The sequence below is a fragment of the Schistocerca americana genome, chromosome X (assembly GCF_021461395.2).
Source record: "Schistocerca americana isolate TAMUIC-IGC-003095 chromosome X, iqSchAmer2.1, whole genome shotgun sequence".
In the NCBI taxonomy this organism is placed as follows: Eukaryota; Metazoa; Arthropoda; class Insecta; order Orthoptera; family Acrididae; genus Schistocerca; species Schistocerca americana.
This window is the reverse complement of record NC_060130.1, coordinates 175,855,451-175,877,740: the sequence shown is the minus strand read 5'-3', so window position 1 is coordinate 175,877,740 and position 22,290 is coordinate 175,855,451.

Below are 22,290 nucleotides of genomic sequence, written 5' to 3'. Positions count from 1 at the left end.
GGGTAAAAATCGTAGAGGGAGACCAAGAGATGAATACAGTAAGCAGATTCAGAAGGATGTAGGTTGCAGTAGGTACTGGGAGATGAAGAAGCTTGCACAGGATAGAGTAGCATGGAGAGCTGCATCAAACCAGTCTCAGGACTGAAGACCACAACAACAACAACAACTGCAGGTACAATCTTAACGACTTTAAATGATGAGTACAATAGTCAAAGTACTTTTGAGAATGCGGTATATTTCTGCAAAACACTTATTGGTGTCGATGGTCCAGCAATTAAACAAAACATAAGTTGAATAACAGGGCAACAACAGATTCAAATGGCTCTGAGCGCTATGGGACTTAACATCTATGGTCATCAGTCCCCTAGAACTTATAACTACTTAAACCTAACTAACCTAAGGACATCACATGATACCCAGTCATCACGGGAATCGAACCCGGGAACCCGGGTGCGAGAAGCGAGAACGCTACCTCACGACCACGAGCTGCGGACAACAACAACAGATCCCTACTGCACGTAATTACTTATGAGCGACAACACAGCTCGCGAGATTTTCATATCTAAACGCACACTACGTCTTCACTGTAGAAGCCACGGAAATGTCATTAGAGCACGTCGGCACTCCGAAATGTTTCTGTCTCTCGCGACCACGCGCAAACTGCTCCACTGTCCAAGTCTTTCCCGCGACTGTCTGTCAGGTCCAGCACTCGCCGTGTCCCGTGCCATACTCCCTGTCCTCTCCCCCGAACTCGCTTCCATCCAATCTCCCATAATGAAACACATTTGAAATACTGGATTTACATCAAAAATAACTTGAAATTAAATAAATATTCCTATGGCTGGACCATAAACACACACTAACACACATTATTAGACACATAAACAAATTAAGTAGACATATATATCAAAGCAATAGAACAAAAGGTAGGCCAGTAGCCTAATGTCTCTGTCCTTTCTAAAACACAGTAAATATGTAACCAATTTCATCATGAATAGTATATATCAGATATAAACAAAGACATAGAAGAATAAATATATTTATAAGCATGCTGCTACCGTTTTATCGTGTAACTGTGGAGTACTTATGGCCTGACGCGATCGATAGTAATCGTCCACTTTGACCTCCAATAACTCATGTACTATTCAAGTTACATGCCTGTAACTCATACCAATTTAGGTTTACACTAATAGCTCTCTAAAGACATGGCGATCGACAGAATCGGATGAAGCGTTTATACAGGGTGATTCAAAAAGGATACCACAACTTTAGGAATTTAAAACTCTGCAACGACAAAAGGCAGAGCTAAGCACTATCTGTCAGCGAATTAATGGAGCTATAAAGTTTCATTTAGTTGTACATTTGTTCGCTTGAGCGCTGTTGACTAGGCGTCAGCGTCAGTTGATGCTAAGATGGCGACCGCTCAACAGAAGGCTTTTTGTGTTATTGAGTACGGCAGAAGTGAATCGACGACAGTTGTTCAGCGTGCATTTCGAACGAAGTATGGTGTTAAACCTCCTGATAGGTGGTGTATTAAACGTTGGTATAAACAGTTTACAGAGAATGGGTGTTTGTGCAAAGGGAAAAGTTCTGAACGGCCGAGAACGAGTGATGAAAATGTAGCACGCATCCAGCAAGCATTTGTTCGCAGCCCAGGAAAATCGACTCGCAGAGCTAGCAGAGAGCTGCAAATTCCACAATCAACTGTATGGAGAGTCCTACGAAAAAGGTTAGTTATGAAACCTTATCGTCTGAAATTGGTTCAAGCACTGTCTGCAGGATGGAGCGCCACCACATTGGCACTTATCTGTCCGTAACTACCTGAACATCAACTACCCGAGGCGATGGATCGGCCGCCAGGCAGCCCGTGACAGAGCACTTCATCACTGGCCTCCAAGAAGCCCTGATCTTACCCCCTGCGATTTTTTCTTATGGGGGTATGTTAAGGATATGGTGTTTCGGCCACTTCTCCCAGCCACCATTGATGATTTGAAACGAGAAATAACAGCAGCTATCCAAACTGTTACGCCTGATATGCTACAGAGAGTGTGGAACGAGTTGGAGTATCGGGTTGATATTGCTCGTGTGTCTGGAGGGGGCCGTATTGAACATCTCTGAACTTGTTTTTGAGTGAAAAAAAACCTTTTTAAATACTCTTTGTAATGATGTATAACAGAAGGTTATATTATGTTTCTTTCATTAAATACACATTTTTAAAGTTGTGGTATTCTTTTTGAATCACCCTGTATTTTGGAAATCCGTTGCTGGGTGTTACTTGTATAATTTACCATCAGATACTAAACTTTAAACTAATAAAGATATTGAAAATCTGATTACTCCATCAGAATCGTCGTGAAAATAACAGTAATTTACATGTTTCTTTTCGAGGTATCATGATTCATGTGGCTACTATTAATTTCTATACAAATTGTGAAATGTCTGCCATTAAGGTTTCACAAAGTCCACCTTCTTTGGCCCTTCCGTCACCAAGGAATTCCCAGCCACGTGCTCGATGGACCACGCACTGGGGCTCCCCTCACGCTTAGCTAATGTTCGGCACCATGTGGTTGCTGCCGGGCTGCGGCTTTGACGGAAAAAAAAAATAGAGCTGATACTTGAAAATTATAGCCAGGAGAGCACAGCTTTAACGTATTCCCTAACGACACAAAGAGAGTCACTCAACGTTACATCCAGCAGGCGAAGTTATATAACAAATTAAATAATAATAACGGAGCGCAGAATATTTGCGTGACTCTTCCAGAGAAATGAAAAGAATTAACTGTAATATCAATTTCAAGTAAGTTAACCGAATCTGCATCTACATAAATACTCCACAAGCCACCTTACGGTGCGTGGCGGAGGGCGCCGTGTACCACTACTTCTCATTTCCTTTCCTGTCCACTCACAAATAGAGCGAGGTAAAATTAACTGTCTGTATGCATCCGTAAGAGCCTAATTTCCCGTATCTTATCTTAGTGGTCCTTAAGCGCAATGTATGCTGGCGGCAGTAGAATAGTTCGGCAGTCACCATTGAACGCTGGTTCTCTAAATTTTTTCAATAGTGTTTCTTGAAAAGAATGTCGCCTTCCCTCCAGGGATTCCTATTTGAGTTCCTGAAGCATCTCCGTAACATTTACGTTTGGTTCGAACCTACTGGTAACAAGTCTAGTACACCACCTCTGAATTACTTCGATGTCTCCTTTCTGTCCGACCTTGTACGGATCCCATACACTCGAACAGTACTCAAGAAAAGGTCGCACCAGCTTCCTACATGTTGTCTTCTTTACAGGCGAACCACTCTTTCCTAAAATTCCCCCAACAAACTGAAGGGAATATTCACCTTCCCTACACAGTTCTGACATCATCGCTTTGCATCGTTATGTCCATATGCACACATCAAAAAAAGTTTTCCGTCACCCCAGTTCCCAGAACTCCTGAAGATGGAAGTTGACTGTGGATATTGTATCACAGACACACTCCCTTTGAGTGGCCTGAGATGTTAGCAAGCCCGCCAAAAGATGCAAACAACCATGCATGAGTAGCGCCTATTAGACAGAGGGGGTCCGACAGCCGATCAGTTCCAGTCATTCCACCAGGAAGGACGTACACGGCTCGTGTTGTCTGTACTTCAACCATGATTATACGGTCAATACCGCGGTTCGACCGCATCCACATTGTTACTTTGTGCCAGAAAGGGCTCTCAACAAGGAAAGTGTCCAGGCGTCTCGGAGTGAACCAAAGCGAAGTTGTTCTGACATGGAGGAGATACAGAGAGACAGGAACTGCCGATGACATGCCTCCCTCAGGCCGCTCAGTCTACATCCATACTCCGCAAGCCACCTGACGGCGTGTGGCGGGGGGTACTTTGAGTACCTCTATCGGTTCTCCTTTCTATTCCAATCTCGTATTGTTCGTGGAAAGAAAGATTGTTGGTATGCCCCTGTGTGGGCTCTAATCTCTCTGATTTTATTCTCATGCTCTCTTCGCGAGATATACGTAGGAGGGAGCAATGTACTGCTTCACTCCTCGGTGAAGGTATGTTCTCGAAACTTCAACAAAAGCCCGTACCGAGCTACTGAGCGTCTCTCCTGCAGAGTCTTCCAATGGAGTTTATCTATCATCTCCGTAACTCTTTCACGATTACTAAGTGATCCTGTAACGAAGCGCGCTGCTCTCCGTTAGATCTTCTCTATCTCTTCTATCAACCCTATCTGGTACGGGTCCCACACCGGTGAGCAATATTCAAGCAGTGGGCGAACAAGTATACTGTAACCTACTACTGCAGTGAATGACCGCTATCTACGGATTATGGCCGGCCGGAGTGGCCGAGAGGTTCTGGGCGCTGCAGTCTGGAACCGCGCGACCGCTACGGTCGCGGGTTCGAATCCTGCCTCGGGCATGGATGTGTGAGATGTCCTTATGTAAGTTAGGTTTAAGTAGTTCTAAGTTATAGGGGACTGATAACCTCAGCAGATAAGTCCCGTAGTGCTCAGAGCCATTCTCATACGGATTCTGGCTCGGAGGAACCCTGACAGCAACGCAACCATGTTAAATAACGCTTTTCGTATAGCCACAGGACGTCGTGTTACGACTCAAACTGTGAACAATGGGCTGCATGATTCGCAACTTCACTCCCGACGTCCATGGCGAGGTCCATCTTTACAACCACGACATCATGCAGCACGGAACAGATGAGCCCAGCGACATGCCGAATGGACCGCTCAGGATTGACATCACGTTCTCTTCATAGATGGTTGTCGCATATGCCTTCAGCCAGACAATCGTTGGAGACGTGTTTGGAGGCAACACGGTCAGGCTGAACGCCTTAGGCACACTGTTTAGTGGGTGCAGCAAGGTGGAGGTTTCCTGATGTTTTGGGGTGACATTATGTGGGGCCGAAGTACGCCGCTGGTGGTCATGGAAGACCCCGTAACGGCTTAACATTACGTGAGTGGCATCCTCCGACCGATAGTGCGACATCAGCAGCGTATTGGCGAAGCATTCATCTTCAAAGACAACAATTCGCGCCCCCATCGTGCACATCTTGTGAATGACTTCCTTCAGGATAACGACATCGCTCGACTAGAGTAGTTTTTTCTCCAGACATGAACCCTATCTAACATGCCTGGCGCTACGGTCGCAGGTTCGAATCCTGCCTCGGGCATGGATGTGTGTGATATCCTTAGGTCAGTTAGGTTTAAGTAGTTCTAAGTTCTAGGGGACTGATGACCTCAGATGTTAAGTCCCATCGTGCTCAGAGCCATTTTTAACATGCCTGGGATAGATTGAAAAGGGTTGTTTATGGACGACGTGACCCACCAACCAGTCTGAGGGATCTGCGGCGAATCTCCGTTGAGGACTGGGAAAATCTGGACCAACAGTGCCTTGATGAACTTGTGGATAGTACGCCACGACGAATAGAGAGGCATGCATCAATGCAATAGGACGTGTTACTGGGTATTAGAGGTACTAGTGTGTACAGCAATCTGGACCACCACCTCTGAAGGTCAAGCTGTTTGGTGGTACAACATGCAATGTGTGGTTTTCATGAGCAATAAAAAGGGCAGAAATGATGTTTATGTTGAACTCTGTTCCAATATTCTGTACAGATTCCGGAACTCTCGGAACCGAGGTGATGCAAAACTTTTTTTGATGTGTGTATTTAAACGACCTGCGTCAAACAGGGCACCAGTAATACTGTATTGGAACATTACAGGTGTGATCTTCCTACTCATACTCATTAACTTACATTTTCCCACATTTAGGACTAGCTGCTATTTACCACACCAACTGAAATTTTTGTCTAGGTCGTCTTGTATCATCCTACAGTCACACAACCTCGACACCTAACCGTACACCACGACATCATCAGCAGACAACCGCAGAGTGCTGGCGACCCTGTCTGCCAAATCGTTTATGTATACAGAGAACAACAGTGGTCCTATCACACTTCGCTGGTGCACTTCTGACGATACCGTTGTGTCTGATGAACGCTCGCCTTCGAGGACAACATACTGGGTTCTATTATTTAAGAATTTTTCGAGTCACTAACATATCTGTGGATTTATTCCACATGCTCTCACCTACGAAAAACAACCTGCAATGGGGCACCGTGTCAAATGCCTTCCGGAAATGTAGAAATGTGGAATCTTCCTGTTATCCTTCATGCATAGTTCTCAGTATATCATGTGAGAAAAGGGCAAGCTGAGTTTTGCACGAGCGATGCCTAAAACCATGCTGATTCGTGGACATAAGCTTCTCGGTCTCAAGAAAGTTTATTATATTCCAACTGAGAATATGTTCAAGGATTTTGCAGCAAACGGAAGTTAGGGATATTGGTCTGTAATTTTACAGGTCCGTTCTTTTACCTTTTTATGCACTGCAATTACCTGCTCTTCCTTCCAGTCGCTTGGGACTTTGCTCTTGGCAAGAGATTCACGATAAATGCAAGCTAGGTAAGGGGCCAATGCCTTAGAGTACGCTTTGTAAAATCGAACTGGGATTCCATACGGACCTGGTGATTTATATGCTTTCAGGATCTTTCAGTCGTTTCTCTACGCCAGGTATGCTTATTACCATGTCGTGCATACGGCAGCCTGTCCGGTGGTCAACTCACGGTATGTTTGTACGATTCTCCTGTGTGAACGATTTCTTGAACGTAAAATTAAAACTTCAGCTTTCGTTTTGCCATCTTCAACTGCCACACCAGACTGTTCAACAAGGGTCTGAATGGGTTTATTAGACTCGCTTAGCGATTTTACATACGACCAGAATTTTCTCGGGTTCCCTGCCAGATCTTTTGCTAAGGTGTGACCATGGTAGCTGTTGTATGCTTCACGCATAGGTGTTTTCACAAACGCACGAATCTCTACTGACCGTTGTCATTTATGCGTCCCTTTTGAACCGAGGGTGCAACAGCTTCTGCTTCCTCAGCATCCGCCGAATTTCGCTATTAATCCTTGGTGGGTCTTTTTCATCCTTAACCCATTTACTAGGCACGTAACTCTCCAGATCACGATTTACAATCTGGTTAAATTTTGCCCATAATTCCTCTACATCCATCTTTGTGGAACTAAGTGATGCCAGTTCCTTCCGAATACCTTTGTACAAGATACCAGAGGAAAACTTCAAAGAAGTGTCCTGCACTTACCAGCCGCAATGGAAGAGTGCCGAAAGTTCCCCCGTTGGAGAGTATCCACCCTACAGTCAGGGGAGCGGAAGTTCCCGCTACCAGCAGCGCACTGTAGCGTGGAAACCCGGACCTCTGCCCCATGTCACTGATCAGCCTCTCTGGTTTCAGCTCTACCTATCTACAAGTTAAGTTGGCACTACAATTACGCCATTCTTCGAAAATTATAAACGCACTGGAGGGAACTTCAAAACAAATCCATTCCCACGTGTACTCACTCACAAAGGATAAAGTGAGAAACAAAACCGGCTGTACGAGGCGACATAAATAAACACGGCTGCTCTTCCCTTTTCCAGAAGCTACGCCAGCCGTTGTGGCCGAGCGGTTCTAGGCGCTTCAGTCTCGAACCGCGCGACCGCTACAGTCGCAGGTTCGAATCCTGCCTCGGGCTTGGATGTGTGTGATGTCCTTAGGTTAGTTAGGTTTAAGTAGTTCTAAGTTCTAGGGGAGTGATGACCTCAGATGTTAAGTCCCATAGTGCTCAGAGCCATTTGAACCCAACCAGAAGCTACATGTTGCTGTGACAGAGTGAAATAGCAGGAAAACTTCGGCCAGCATGCCAGGGCGCCAGCCACACTTAACACTTACGAAAAGATTTCTGTTGACCCGTTTCAAGAACAATAATACCATGGTAAGTAATTTTCAATGGCGATCTAAGGTCCATTTTACCATTCGCAGCTTGTGTGATCAATACTTTTCCCTTTCCATTTTTCAGAAACCCTCGTCACATCTGATGAGAAATGTCTTTCGTGCCGAGCGAGGTGGCGCAGTGGTTAGCCCAGTGGACTCGCATTCGGGAGGACGACGGTTCAAACACGTCTCTGGCCATCCTGATTTAGGTTTTCCGTGATTTCCCTAAATCGTTTCAGACAAATGCCGGAAAGGTTCATTTGAAAGGGCACGGCCGATTTCGTTCCCTAATCCGAGCTTGTGCTCCGTCTCTAATGACCTCGTTGTCGACGGTACGTTAAACACTAATCTCCTCCCCTCCTCCATGTCTTTCGCGACCTGCCGTCGAAACTTGTGCAACCTTAAAGTATAGGAGTGGACAAATAAAATATTTAGGTTTCAATTTTCCGAAAATGTACCAGTAATTAGCTTATTTTTCAATGTTTGGTAAGACGTTTACATTAAAACGGATCGATTTCTAAAGTATGAATATTACTTCTTCCTTATCCTTTCCCTTTTTAGTTCACAGTGAATAGAAACTCGTCTAATCAAATGGCTCATTATTTGTGTACTATTAATTACTTGCATTTGTTGCTCAGACCATGATACTAGTACAGAAATAAAACTACTGCTTTTCTTCCGGACAAGATCATAATGGTCCACTGATTCAACAATAAACTCTGATTCAACAATAAACTATCGTAATGGAGGGATTTATTAACATGAATATCATCGTAACTGCTACGGGATTTCCTTCTATTGTATGAATGAGAACCATGTTTTTGTTAGTATACATCTAAGTTAATGCCTTTCTGAAATTTAACTTTTATCTGTCTACGGGACCATCTAATTGTTGATATGGTCGCCAAATTTATTCCTGCATAATCTTTCTGGCTTCATTCAATGTGTTCGTAATCCCAATGGAAGTGAATCAAAACGTCTCCGCCATAAATGAATCACTTTGCTTGTTGCTCACTGAACGTCGTCTTCACTCGTTTGCTCACTCACCAAATAGCAGGAAAATCTAAGAAGTATTGCGGCTGGCATTAAACGGCTGTATTATTTTAGGAAAAAGTGCACTTTTGTTTGGACGTAGTGCTCTTAAGGACAGTGCAATTTCTCCCACCTTTCTCCACAGAGTAGAATACATCTCTAAAGTGCGATCCTGGGAGGTCTGCAGAATACCCAAATGCGGCAGCAACAATGAGTTCATTGGAATACAAATGTTTTCTGTCAACACATACTTTTAAGGGTCCATTATCATCAGTCAGGCTATAAAATAAGCAATTTTTACGATTTCTTTTGGAAAAACTAATGAAGCAATGAATTTGTGCACATTCAGGCTTTTTTTTTTTTTTTTTTTTTTTTTTTTTTACGAAATTCAGTCATCGTGAAGACCCCCATCCTCTGTCCAAAAGGAGGTGTGTACATGACGGAAGCCACACAGTCCTCAAATCTTATCTGAAATTAAGGAAACTAACGATTTTCTTATTCTATAGAATATTGTGCTCTGAGAAATACCGCAAATTTTTGAAGTTTGACAGAATAATAAAATGGTGGACGCTTAAAAGAAACATGTAGTTTTGTCATCTGTTTCTGGTCATGTTTTTTTTTTTTTTGCAAAAACCAATGATTAAATTAAATTTAAAAAATTACTCTGTTACTCCTTACGGACATACCCGAGGAGCAATTCAGCCAAATTTCAGAAAGATATCTTTATTAATGTATCCTAAATCCATTCCTTCAGTTTGAAATACTCATTTTTAAAATTTTAATGTATTCATTAATTTTTTTTTAGGGTTTCAGATAAAATTTGTAGAATGCAGGATTTCCATCATGGACATACCTCATTTTGGAAAAAGCAATGATGACCGAATTTGTTACAAAATCAGAATATGTTGTTCAACAATCAATAAATAATGTACAAAAAGATTTATGTCGATTACTTCACTATTTTCTCCGAAAAATTCGTATAGATCTCTTATATTAAAGGCTGACTGAGAAGAAGTTAGCCTTAAGGCGGGAATAGGTAAAAAGAAAACTAAGAGGTGCTCAGCTAACAATTCACAGCTGGAAGTTTGAATTTCAAGGAGAGACATGAAAGAAAGTAAATTGATCATGGGACCGGTTGGAGTGGAAGACGTAGTTGTGAGTTTAATGGAAATGAAATGGGGGTGAACAGGGCAAGTAGCCAAGTGATTGGACGGTAGATGGACCAAGGAAGTCCTCTGCTGGATTTCGAGAGATCAGAAAAGGGCGAAACGACTATCTTGAGTAGATTATTTAAACGACATAAAAGAGCAACATGAATGAGTATTGCTGAAAACCGTATTATCCGAAGTGTACACACGCGGGTAGCCGCGCGAGCCAACTTGACGACTTCCAGGATGAGGAGATTTGACGGCCCCCATAGAATCCTCCCGGCTGGTTAACGACGAGGGGTTGCTGTGCTTACCAGCCTGGATCTTGGAGGAGGTTTTTAGACGATTCCCCACTTCTCAATTGGTAAATAGTGGGTTGGCTCCAATGTTCCGCCTCAGATACACACTGTGCAAACATTGCGAACACTTTCTCACTTAGGCACACAGAATTTACTCAGTACGTAAACAGACTGGGTGCACTGCTTCTATCTTGGTTGGAAGAGGGGGGGCGGGGGGGGGGGGGAGAGATGAAGAAAATAGGAGACCAATGATCTTAGCTGTTTGGGCTCCATAAACACTTACTCAGCTTCCGAATCCAAAGCATACGGGATCCCTTTGTCCAACGCTGGTATCTAATTGTGATCGTTGATAATTGATGCTGACGTGGAAGCCAAGCAATGTCAAATATAATCAAAAGAGCAGAAGTTCCAACAATTCGTACTTCTAATCCCTCAATTGCACTAGTGTAGAAGCAACTTCTTGGGCAGCTGCAATGCCCAAAGTTTTTCATTCCTTTGCGTTGCAGGCAACTTAAAATTTCTTTTGTACAGATTGTCCAGAAGGCTTTTGCTTAGGCGGCTACTTTTTTCGACTGAGGGGTAATCAACAATGAAAAGCCCTTTTGCATTTTATAAAACGCTGATAGTAGCTTTTCCGGTATAAAAAACCTTTGTAAAGAAAACTATTCCTTAGATACCATTGATACTTGATTTGTGATATCGCGCAATATGTACCCACAAAATGAAAATATAATTTTCATTGATATTGTGGTGTCACCGCCAGACACTACACTTGCTAGGTGGTAGCCTTTAAATCGGCCGCGGTCTGTTAGTATACGTCGGACCCGCGTGTCGCCACTATCAGTGATTGCAGACCGAGCGCCGCCACACGGCAGGTCTAGTCTAGAGAGACTCCTTAGCACACGCCCCAGTTGTACAGGCGACTTTGCTAGCGATGGTTCACTGTCTACATACGCTCTCATTTGCCGAGACGACAGTTTAGCATAGCCTTCAGCTACGTCATTTGCTACGACCTAGCAAGGCGCCATTACAAGTTACTATTGATGCTGTAAAACATGTACCGTCAAGAGCGATGTTCACCAATTATGGATTAAAGTTAAGTATTCCAGAAGCTACGTACGTTTTTTACTAGTCTCATTTCCGTGTCCTGTTCCAGACCTCACGCCAGCCTGCGTGAGCTTAAACGCGTGCCTTTCGGCTTCCTCATAGTGTGTTGGCTGTCGTGCCAATCCACAACAGATATCAACTTGATCTCTGTTCCAAGAAGGAAACTTTCACTTTGCCTCTGGACGTATTACTGATCGTGGCCTTACTTATGCAGAAGGAACTGTCAGTTTGGTTTCATCTTAAGCCCACCGCTTCCAGTGTCACAGAGAGATATTAGTTTTGAATCCTTCAGATTTGTGTATTGTGGTTCAAATTGCTCTGAGCACTATGCGACTTCTGAGGTCATCAGTCGCCTAGAACTTAGAACTAATTAAACCTATCTAACCTAAGGATATCACACACACCCATGCCCGAGGCAGGATTCAAACCTGCGACCGGAGCGGTCGGGTGGTTCCAGACTGTAGCGCCTAGAACCGCTCGGCCACCACGGCCGGCGGATGAAGTATTGTTCTGAAGCTTATGTGCTCAGTAAATCAGTCAGGGCAAAGCAAGTCGCCTGTGACACGGACTGATAAGGTGCAGCGAAAAGTGCAGACTCGTTATAATTACACTTCCGCTGCTTCGGAGGGCTCCCATAACAAACGAGTAATTGTAGGACAATGAAACTTTGTGGAAACATTTTCAAGGACATGTGGAAGAGAAATACCAAATCAGTTGTTGAAAGAAACATAACTTAATTTCCACATGAGAGAGTAACATTTGTTAATTGAGTACCATGCTTACACTCCAGCTTACAATGATTGTTCAATGTGACGAACATCGGTATCCGTGACAGCCTGGAGCGGCACTAGGGATCGGTATACTGCTGCCCGAAAGAATGGTGAACCATGAAATGTTTAGCTGTCGAGACCCAGCCCGCATACTACTTGAAGATCGCACATTCGCACATTGCGTCCAGCATCCTCAGCCATGGCGCAATTGGCCGATTGGCCGTCAGTCGGTAACCCCCCGCCCCCCTCCCGCCCCTTCACCATCAGCAGGAGCAATAGGAACAAGTCCCAAATCGTCGGTTCATTCGAATTTCCGAATCATAAAATGATGGAGCTCACCAATCAGTAGTCCTTTCCTTTCAGGTTTTATTAAGCAAATCTAGATTTCGTCTAGTGTCTACCCATTATCAAGCCTTGAACGAACTGTGGCAGAAGTCTGAACAACTGGGGGCTGACGTACTATGACATCCATTGCTACTATGAAATAGTGCATTGATAATGACTAGGCACTAACCAAAATCTAGATTTGCTTAATGAGACCAGAAAGAAAAGGACCACTAATTGCTGTGCTTTACCATTTTTAAATTCATATGACACTCGTTGAGTGCATCCACGTTCCTAATGGAAGGTAACCTGATTCCGAATCATGCTCTTCAACCGCCGCACGGAAAGAGGACCTCTTCGTGTTCATTCTATGCGCGGACACTCGCGAAGAGCAGCAGTATTATTGCTGTTGTTTTGATAAAACAGCTTAACGGTAAAACCCTGCTCACCTCGTCCAGACACATGTTGACTGTCAGTGGTCAGACAACGGAGTCTCGTTCGGAAGCACGCTCGTCCAAATCTCCTTTCAGACGCTGGAGATATGGTTTTCGCGTGGTTTCTTTAAATACACTACTGGCCATTAAAATTGCTACACCACGAAGATGACGTGCTACAGACGCGAAATTTAACCAACAGGAAGTAGATGCTGTGATATGCAAATGATTAGCTTTTCAGAGCATTCACACAAGGTTGGCACCGGTGGCGACACCTACAACGTGCTGACATGAAGAAAGTTTCCAACCGATTTCTCATACACAAGCAGCAGTTGACCGGCGTTGCCTGGTGAAAGGTTGTTGTGATGCCTCGTGTAAGGAGGAGAAATACGTACCATCACGTTTCCGACTTTGATAAAGGTCGGATTGTACCCTATCGCGATTGCGGTTTATCGTATCGCGACATTGCTGTTCGCGTTGGTCGAGATCCAATGACTGTTAGCAGAATATGGAATCGGTGGGTTCAGGAGGGTAATACGGAACGCCGTGCTGGATCCCAACGGCCTCGTATCACTAGCAGTAGAGATGACAGGCATCTTATCCACACCGATGTAACGGATCGTGCAGCCACGTCTCGATCCCTGAGTCAACAGATGGGGACGTTTGCAAGACAACAACCATCTGCACGAACAGTTCGACGACGTTTGCAGCAGGATGGACTTTCAGCTCGGAGACTGTGGCTGCGGTTACCCTTGACGCTGCATCACCACAGGAACGCCTGCGATGGTGTACGCAACGACGAACCTGGGTACACGAATGGCAAAGCGTCAGTTTTTCGGATGAATCCAGGTTCTGTTTACATCATCATGATGGTCGCATCCGTGTTTGGCGACACCGCGGTGAACGCACATTGGAAGAGTGTATTCGTCATCGCCATACTGGCGTATCACCCGGCGTGATGGTATGGTGTACCACTGGTTACACGTCTCGGTCGCCTCTTGTTCGTATTGACGGCACGTTGAACAGTGGACGTTAAATTTCAGATGTGTTACGACCCGTGGCTCTACCCTTCATTCGATCCCTGCGAAAACCCTACATTTCAGCAGGACAATGAACGACCGCGTGTTGCAGGTCCTGTACTGGCCTTTCTGGATACAGAAAATGTTCGACTGCTGCGCTGGCCAGCACATTCTCCAGATCTCTCACCAATTGAAAACGTCTGGTCAATGGTGGCCGAGCAACTGGGTCGTCACAATATGCCAGTTACTACTCTTGATGAACTGTGGTATCGTGTTGAAACTGCATGGGCAACTGTACGTGTACACGCCATCCTAGCTCTGCTTGACTCAATGCCCAGGCGTATCAAGGCCGTTATTACGGCCAGAGGTGATTGTTCTGGGTACTGATTTCTCAGGATCTATGCACCCAAATTGCGTGAAAATCTAATCATACGTCAGTTCTAGTATAATATATTTGTCCAATGAATACCCGTTTATCATCTGCATTTCTTCTTGGTGTAGCAATTTTAATTGCCAGTAGTGTAGCTTAAGGCAAATGAAAATTACGCGGCCGACTTCCTTCTGCTTCCTTATCCAGTCTATCTGCAATGACATCATTTTTGTGTTGAGTATATAGTACCTACATCCCCTTTCATCAGGGATACTTGCTCATTAACGTGTTTCGACGTTGAACGACTATTCACAATGGTATTCAATTGTTAGCAAACCCCGTACATAATGACGACATGAGTGGTATGGTTTTGTTTGATAGACCTGTGGTAAGTGTGGTTACTGTGTTTAACTATCGTTTTGATATGAACGCTTGCCGCTACCCCACTGCTGCTTGTTATTTTAATGCATGTACTGCACTTTGACTACGGTTCGCTGTAGGTAAGGAAGTACCGTATTGCGTAAAAGCCGGACACTTGCATCCTAGTATTTATGACAGCGCTCCCCCTGATCAGCATCATAATCATGAATATTTTTCTACCGATAGAAGTACAGGGCTATTACAAATGATTGAAGCGATTTCATAAATTCGCTGTAGCTCCATTCATTGACATATGGTCACGACACACTACAGATACGTAGAAAAACTCATAAAGTTTTGTTCGGCTGAAGCCGCACTTCAGGTTTCTGCCGCCAGAGCGCTCGAGAGCGCAGTGAGACAAAATGGCGACAGGAGCCGAGAAAGCGTATGTCGTGCTTGAAATGCTTTCGCATCAATCAGTCATAACAGGACGAAGTTCAACAAAGATCCACCAACTGCTTACTCCATACGGAGATGGTATGCGCAGTTTAAAGCTTCTGGATGCCTCTGTAAGGGGAAATCAACGGGTCGGCCTGCAGTGAGCGAAGAAACGGTTGAACGCGTGCGGGCAAGTTTCACGCGTAGCCCGCGGAAGTCGACGAATAAAGCAAGCAGGGAGCTAAACGTACCACAGCCGACGGTTTGGAAAATCTTAAGGAAAAGGCTAAAGCAGAAGCCTTACCGTTTAAAATTGCTACAAGCCCTGACACCCGATGACAAAGTCAAACGCTTTGAATTTTCGGCGCGGTTGCAACAGCTCATGGAAGAGGATGCGTTCAGTGCGAAACTTGTTTTCAGTGATGAAGCAACATTTTTTCTTAATGGTGAAGTGAACAGACACAATGTGCGAATCTGGGCGGTAGAGAATCCTCACGCATTCGTGCAGCAGATTCGCAATTCGCCAAAAGTTAACGTGTTTTGTGCAATCTCACGGTTTAAAGTTTACGGCCCCTTTTTCTTCTGCGAAAGAAAGTTACAGGACACGTGTATCTGGACATGCTGGAAAATTGGCTCATGCCACAACTGGAGACCGACAGCGCCGACTTCATCTTTCAATAGGATGGTGCTCCACCGCACTTCCATCATGATGTTCGGCATTTCGTAAACAGGAGATTGGAAAACCGATGGATCGGTCGTGGTGGAGATTGTAGGGAAGCAGCCTACTCACGCTGTTGTAAATTCACATCAGTTTCCACTGTGTGCCAACCAGTCTGCTGTAACTAGCTCTGACGTCATAAATGTTGCGCAATACCTTAAAAATCAAGCAAATGACCTAAAACTTTTCTAGCAGGTCAGGAATAATACTAAATTAATGTGTGTTAAATATCAGTTCGATAACTTCAGCCATTTCCGAGATTTGGACGTTTTTCTGGAAAAATCATTGGCGCAACAGAAAAGAGCTAGAGACTTCAAAATTTATATTTAGATTCATCTTTCATAATGATTTAATAAAAACAGTACTTTGGATTTCACATGTTAAGATTTTGGTGGAAATTCATGATTTTGTGGTTTTCGTCTCAAAACTGAAGGAAGCAAGATAGATTAAGTAGGCTAGTAAATAAGGCTAGGATGTTTAGATTTAAATAGGTTGGAGGTCCGCTATGACTATGAAAATGTGAAAAGTTTCTTTTGAATACCTATGAAATTATAGCGATAGCGGATCTCAAAAGGGACAGTTCAGAGCTCATCTGCTGCGTGCAGTGTAATTTAATTAATTCTCTCGCCCAAAATATTTAACTTAGCCACGTCAAAATTTTATTATCAATACTTACCTGCGTGCTGAATGCACGTTTAAATTAAGAGCTTCCTCGGCCATCAGCAAAAGAAGCTATAAATTATTATGTAACTTGAAGTGGTGCGTTACTAGCCCAGCGGCTAGTCGGGAGAGCGGATTTGATCAGGCGTTCCCTCAGCCGTCCGCACCGCGGCTTTATATATAAGAACGCTGCACGAGGAAGGAAGGCCCCAGTTCTCTCCAGACGCTGAATGACACGCCATCTGTGTCGGTAGTCGCGTCGCATCAGTGTATCTGCTACAAACAGCCTCGGGTGCCGTATTAAGTTACTAGAGATATGCGGAACCATGAAAACATTTTATGTGAAGTGTTAATTCTGGGATGATTTTCATTAACTAGCTTCAGTTTGCGTATTGTCGTATTTTTCACGTGCCGTCGCGGGACAGACATTCTACCAAATATTTAGCGTGGCGTTTGATGAAATACTCTCATCAAATTATGGCGAGCATTCTTTTTAACATTTGATTCGGACATTTATAGTTGCATCAGCGCATTAGACTCTGAACTGTTCTGTTAGTTAGGTTGTAGGGATACTTGTGGTTTTTATTAGTGAATTTCAGAATATACTCAACTATTTTGGAAAACCGTTTTTGATTAGAAATCCCGGACAATCTCCTAATTCCTCAGAGCTATAAGCTGCAGCTATAAGAACATTCTCAGGTAAAGTGGGCACTAGGATATCTATTTACTGGCTCCAAGTTTTATTAAATCACTTTCTGGGGGTCACGGAGTAAATAGAGAGCCAGTGTTGAGAACGGCAAAAGACAGCAATAACAACATTCTAAAAGCTAGAAACTGATTCAACACGCAAGCGTTTATACAGCAATAGATTTAGTTTACTTTTTACAAACTCATCCGCCGCACCACATATGGTGCATCGGCCGGGAAATGTTTCTACAGTCGACAATTATTATTACAAACTTATACATCCGCCGCCCCACATATGGTGCATCGGCCGGGAAATCAACTAAGTGAAAGTGATTTTTAACTATTCGGATTCGCGAGTGAAATGCGACACGCAACTGAGTATAAAACAGTGAATGTGTTACGTGTGCATGTGGACGACGCAATTGGATTAACAACGCATCTGGATTGACGGAGCTGGCACTGAGTCTAGCGGTGCTGCCGGCATCGCGAGAAGCCAGTCTCGCCGTACCGCAGTCGTCCCCTGGAGCAGCCGGCGCAGAGCCTGCAATTGCGGGCCACGCAAACACACAACAGCCGTCGGAGAGCCGTCTGCAGTTCAACGGGTCCACGTCGCATCAGGAATCCTGGTACGCCGCGCCGGCAACGACATACGTCGTGCAGAAGGAACTAAGTTAAGTGAAAAGCTGTTAAAAATTTTACTAACCTGCACTAAAAGACTGTCGGCGATGGAACCGCCAAAAGAAACTGAGGTTAAACTTAAATCAGAACCTATGTCTGTTGAGGGAACTGTAAATTCAGACAACGGTTCAAGTGTAAATATGCATGAAAGTAGTAATGTTAAGGTGAAAAATGAAGTATTGTCTCCTGACAGTAGTGTGGGAAGGGGCAATGATTCAATAATAGAGACCCCTGTAGTAAAGCGGAAAGTAGAAATTGTAAATTTATTGGATGATAGTTTCTCTGATGAATTAAAAATGAAACAGTCATCAGAAATGGTAGAGTTTAAGAAGGAGAAGTTAGAGATGACTAACCAATCAGAAGTTTCATTTGGTTTTGATGATTCTGGTATTGGAGCTAGTTTTCGTCACCTGAGTGTGATAAAAAGCCAGCTCGTGAGCAACCCAAAGATGCTGGGGCTGTTGATCTAAATGTTATATTACAAGCAATAGCTGCCAGTCAAACAAATTTTAATATGCGGTTTGAGGCAATGAACAATAAATTAGAATCCAATAATGCTGAAATGTCAGCCAGTAATGCTAGTATGACAGCTGAGTTAAAATCTGATATATTTGAGGTAAATAACAGAATTGTGGCCAGCCAAACCAATTTTAATAAACGATTTGAGGCAATGGACAATAAATTAGAATCCAATAAAGCTGAATTAGAAAATTCTTTCAAGGCTAGTTGCAATAAGTTGAAAGAGGATCTGGACAGTTTGAATTATAAAATTGATTACAACCATGAGGATATTAAGAAAAAGGTTGCTCAACAGTTTTCTGAAATGTATAAAACAGTTAAATCCGAAGTTGCTGAGGTTCGCAAAGACTTCCAAATGGAAGATGCGAAGCTGGAGCACAAGTTAACAGAAAAGATCGAAGCGGAATCTGAACTGTGCTCAGATAGATTTAAAGATGTTAATATAAAAGTAAACATATGTCAAGCAGACATAGATGCAATCAAAACTGATACTACCCATATTGTACAAAGAGTAGATAATGTGGAAATGAAAGTGGAAAATATTAGTACTAACATTGCTAACATTGAGAGTAAAGTAGCTTCAGTAACTTCTGGTAATGGTAGTATACAACAAGTTGTAGCAGCAAACGCCGCTTTTATCGGGTGTCGGCAGTTCTTGCGGTTCGATCCAGATAAAAATATCCATCCGCTAGATTTCTGGAACGATTTTGAAGACGTGATTCCACCAACTTGGTCTGAACGAGAGAAAATCTCGTTTATTAGAAGCCATTTAGCAGGTGACGCCATGCGTTGGTCAGCTGATGTTATGTTAAAGTGTAAAACATTAGCGGAATTTAAAACAGCTTTTATTAATGAATATTGGTCTAGCAATAAGCAAAATGAAGTGTTGAGAGAATTTTGGAGTGGAAAACGCTTCAATGCAGGCAAGGAATCAATTAAAGAGTTTGCTAGGTCATGGATTTCACGTTTGTCACATTTGGCGAAAAAGCTAAAACCAGAAATGATTATACTAGGTCTTGAAGCCAAACTGCCATGGTACTGGCAAACTAGAATTATATCAGCCCCTAGAGACAATCTTGATCGTTTCATTGAATATTTGGAACGTGTAGAACGTGTTGCTGCCAATGAGGAGCAAGCACGTAATAACAGAAATGCCAATAACAATAATAGTAATTTTAGGAACGAGCAAAATGGCAATGTAAATATCAGAACAGTAGGTATTCGTAATCCTAAGAGAGGTAGGAATTGGGGAAATAATTATCAGAACCAACAATGGCGTCCTAGGGATAATAATTTTGTTCCAAACAGAAATATGCATGTAAACAACAGTACGGAAAGTAAGGCTATGCCAGCTAACTATAATGAAACTAAAGGAAACAGTAGTATGCCGAGGCAGGAAAACTAGTTCCCGTCTATGAGGACACTGGCGCTCACCAGGCGGTTACTTTTCCTATGCCAGTAGTTACGGGAATTGGTAAGACAGATCAGAATACTCAAACTGAACATGTGGATGAAGTGTCGGTAGCATCTAAGGATACAACAGAAATAGTAGATCACTCACAGTATTTGATAGATACCGTGTTAGAGACGCTTTCTAAGTGGGAAGAGAAAGAGAAGGCGCAGCTGTGTAACGATAGGGAGGAGCTACAAAATACTGAATTGTCAGGTGAAGAAGCAGAAGAAATTCATGCTTATATTTACGATGAGGATGATGTGCTCTTATCTAAAGTGCCTGTGCAGGAGGTTGATAATGTACTAATAGATTTAGGACAGGAGGTAAGTGAGAATGTAGAGGGTAGGCTGTTGGGGGTCGATGAACCCAGTAGCTGTGACCAGTTGTCACTTGAGAAGGAAACCGACGATAATGGTAAAAGTGGTTTAGCTGTAACTAGTGTTATGCTCGGTCTGGAGGCGCAGAATCGCTCAGACTACAGTAATTTGGGTTATGTTCAGCAAACTAAATGTAATGAAGTCGTGCGGTGTTTCGATTTGAAATTAATAGATCGACTGGAAAAGGCAGCTGAAAATGTAATTCAGGAAACCCCTACACACTGTGACCTAAATGTAATGAAGACAGATGTCGATCACTTTAGTTGGAGACAAATCCAAAAGGAACTATTAGATGAATTTGAGGAACCACCTGTACAACCTAGAATAAGCCACCCTATAATAATAGTGAATATGTTGGGTATCAATGTACGTTGTCTCTTAGACAGTGGAAGTGAGGTGAGTGCAATATCTCAGTCCTTCTTTGATGCATTACCTGGTAAAGACAAGCTTACAGCAATGAGGGTATCAGGACTAAGAATAATTGGTGCTACTGGCAAGGTTTCAAAAACGGTAAAGCAAGAAGCTTTACTACCCTTTAACATTAATGGTAATTTAATTGATCATCCATGTTTAATTGTAAATAATCTCAGTATTGAGGTTTTAATGGGCATCGATTTCTTGTCAAAATATCAGAGTGTTGTTGACTTTGAAAGAAGCCAGTTAAAAATGGTCTTGCCAATAACCGGAGTAATTATAGTACCTTTTAGTGATAAACATGTAGTAACTGATCATGAAACTTGGGAGCTGCCTATACGAGTCCTGAAAAATAGGAGGTATTGGGACGAGGATGTTAATCTTGGTACAAGTAAGCTAAACACAGAAGAAGAAGAAGAAGCAATTATTTTAGACAAAATAGAAGCTAAATTGCAGGAAATCGATAGGATTTCAGGCAAACAGAAGGAAGAACTGAGACAGGTTCTAAAAAGGCATCATAAAGTATTTTCAGATCGACCTGCCAGATTCATAGGTAGCCAATGAATGCTGTAGGGAGAAGGTTGTTCTGTAACCTCTACACAGTGTGGCAGCTGTGCAGTCCCAGCTGTGTGAGATCTTCTTTCCCATTTCAGGTCTCACTCACTCTTCATCTTTCCTATCTACAAAATTTCGACATCTTCTTACAACACATAAAAATTTCTAACTGTTCTTTACAGCATTAAACTAATGAATGCTGTAGGGAGGAGGTTGTTCTGTAACCTCTACACAGTGTGGCAGCTGTGCAGTCCCAGCTGTGTGAGATCTTCTTTCCTTTTCAGGTCTCACTCACTCTTCATCTTTCCTATCCACCTAAAATTTTCTAACTCTTCTTTACAGCATTAAGCTAATGAATGCTGTAGGGAGGAGGTTGTTCTGTAACCTCTACACAGTGTGGCAGCTGTGCAGTCCCAGCTGTGTGAGATCTTCTTTCCCTTTCAGGTCTCACTCATTCTTCCTCTTTCCTGTCCACAAAAATTTCGACCTCTTCTTTCCAGACATGAAAATTTTCTGTCATGGCTATCAAGCCATGAGTTATATAACCATTCTATCTACCGATTAGTGAAGAAAAATACCTAATGTGACAGACCTAATAGTGACAAACAATAGAGAAGTATGATGTAATTAAGATACAAATGTACACTCCTGGAAATTGAAATAAGAACACCGTGCATTCATTGTCCCAGGAAGGGGAAACTTTATTGACACATTCCTGGGGTCAGATACATCACATGATCACACTGACAGAACCACAGGCACATAGACACAGCCAACAGAGCATGCACAATGTCGGCACTAGTACAGTGTATATCCACCTTTCGCAGCAATGCAGGCTGCTATTCTCCCATGGAGACGATCGTAGAGATGCTGGATGTAGTCCTGTGGAACGGCTTGCCATGCCATTTCCACCTGGTGCCTCAGTTGGACCAGCGTTCGTGCTGGACATGCAGACCGCGTGAGACGACGCTTCATCCAGTCCCAAACATGCTCAATGGGGGACAGATCCGGAGATCTTGCTCGCCAGGGTAGTTGACTTACACCTTCTAGAGCACGTTGGGTGGCACGGGATACATGCGGACGTGCATTGTCCTGTTGGAACAGCAAGC